This window comes from Trachypithecus francoisi, unplaced genomic scaffold (assembly GCF_009764315.1).
Source record: "Trachypithecus francoisi isolate TF-2019V2 unplaced genomic scaffold, Tfra_2.0 Contig01461, whole genome shotgun sequence".
NCBI lineage: Eukaryota > Metazoa > Chordata > Mammalia > Primates > Cercopithecidae > Trachypithecus > Trachypithecus francoisi.
This window is the reverse complement of record NW_022681433.1, coordinates 19,553,791-19,556,445: the sequence shown is the minus strand read 5'-3', so window position 1 is coordinate 19,556,445 and position 2,655 is coordinate 19,553,791.

Genomic DNA, 2,655 nt, shown 5'->3' with positions numbered 1-2,655 from the left:
AGGAACATGGAAATAATCAGAAAACAAAAGAAGTAATCCAGATATCAGATAAAGTAGAATTCAAGACAGAAACACTACATGTGAGGACAAAGTCACATTGTTCTGTTTTTTTTTTTTTTTGAAATGACATCTCACTCTGTTGCCCAGGCTGGAGTGCAGCGGTGCGATCTCGGCTCACTGCAACCTCCGCCTCCTGGGTTCAAGTGATTCTCCTGCCTCAGCCTCCGGAGTAGCCGGGATTACAGGCGCCCACCACCAGGCCTGGCTACTTTTTGTATTTTTAGTAGAAAGGGGGTTTCACCACGTTGGCCAGTCCAGTCTCAAACTCCTGACCTCAAGTGATCCACCCACCTTGACCTCCCAAAGTGCTGGGATTACAGGCGTGAGCCACCGTGCTCAGCAAAAGGCGTTTTGTTTTTGTTTTTTGAGACGAAGTCTTGCCCTGCCGCCCAGGCTGGAGTGCAGTGGTGCAATCTCGGCTCACTGCAAGCTCCTGCGAAAGGCGTATTTTAATGCTAAAAGCCATAATGCACACTTGGAAGATAACTTTTAGGAAAATTAACGAACCAAATAACATCAGCAATCACCTTTATGATGCAAAAACTATGGGAGATCCAAGGAGACAAAGAAACAGAACACACCCATGACAGGAGACATTCATACACCACTCTCAGCACAAGACAGGTCAAATGAACAAATCAATAAGGAGAAAGAATGCTTATCCAACATAGTATTACGACAGTGAGGTAGCCCCACGGCTATACATTCACAGGTTATTCACAAAAATCGATTATAGATTCAACTATAAGGAAGGTATCAATGAGTTTCATGACGCAGAAATACTCTAAGAAATAATTCTGCCCACAATGCAGTGAAGTTAGAAATTATTAAGAACAAAAATCAAAAAGTTCTTTTATCCTGGATACTAAAAAGCCTATGAAATAACTCATAGGTGACAGGAAAAATAACTGAAATTACAAAATTTCTTTTAAAAATCATAACATAGTATGGACCCGGAAAATTTGAGACAGGTCTCAGTCAATTTAGAAAGTTTACTCTGCCACGGCTGAGGACGTACCTGTCACACAGCCTCAGGAAGTCCTGAGCACCTGCGCCCAAGGCGGTCTGGGCACAGCTTAGTTTTATACATTTAGGGAGACATGAGACATCAGTCACTACATGGAAGAAGTATGTTGGTTCAGTGTGGGAAGGCAGGACAACGTGAAGCAAAGGCAGGAGGACTGGAAGCCAGGGAGGGAGCGTCCAGGTCACAGATAGGAGATACACAAACCTTTACATTCTTTTGAGTTTCTGATTAGCCTTTTGAGTTTCTGATAGATTAAACTACGAGGAGGCAAATCAGATACGCCTCCATGTCAGTGAGCAGAGGACTGACTTTGAACAGAATGGGAGGCAAGTTGGCCCTAAGCAGTTCCCAGCTTGAGTTTCCTGAGCGATTTTGGGGGCCCAAGATCTTTTCCTTTCACAATGGCATTAAATAAAAGAATCTATGAGATACATTTAAAAATGTAATTAGAAGAAAATTCCTAACACCAAATACTTACCAGCAAAAATAAAAGAACGAAAGTAAATACTCATCTTAAAATGCTGAAAAACAAAATCCAACAAACTAAACCTAAAGAAAACAAAATAAGACAAAAGCAGACATTAATGTGGTAGAGTGTATAAAAAGAGTAGACAATAAATGTAAATCCTACATTCTCAAAAACAACAAAAAGACAAAATACTTGATAAATCAATCATAAAGAGGGAAAAATGGGCACACATTATACGTATCTTTTTTAAGTGACATAGAGGAATACCATTAAACCAAGAAATTTTTTAAATAACAAAAAATGTTGTGCAGACTTTTACATAAATAAAATGGAAAACATGAAATGAGTCATTTTCCTGGAGGAAGCAGATTACCAAAATTAATCCCATTATCAATAGAAAATTTAAACCAACCAACTTCCCTAGAAGAAATCACGATATTATGAAACTACTTCACAAAAAAAGCATCAGGCCCAGATGCTTTTGTAGCAGGACGAGCCGCAGACAAAACCTGTCAGACGCGGAGTTGTAGAAAGAAGGGCTTTATTCAGCTGGGAGCATCAGCATGCCACTGCCTGAAAATCCAAGCTCCCTGAGTGCACAATTTCTGTCCCTTTTAAGGGCTCACAACACTAAAGATTTCACATGAAAGGGTCGTGATTGATTTGAGAGAGCAGGGCTGCATGCACCTGTGGTCAAAGTGAAACAGATCAGAGCAGGGAGTTTCACAGTGTTCTTTTATACAATGCTGGGAATCTATGGATAATATCGGTTTCTAAGTCATGAGTTGATTTTTAACTACTAGGTTTAGGCCAGGCTGGCCCAGGCCTGGTGTTGGGCCTGGCGCCGGGCTGCCCGTCTTTGGTTTCACTTCCTTGTTTTTTCTTAAAACGGGCACTGAATATAAAACAATATAAAACAATATGAGAGGGTCTCTCTCTCCCCTCACTTTCACAGGAAAATTCTACCAAATCTTTAAGGCCCAAAGAGTTTCAATACTCTATAGGCTGTTCAAGAACATTTTAAATGAAGAAAACTTTTCGAATACTTTTTGTGAAACAAGAGAAACATTAATACTTATACTAAATAAGAAGAATAACA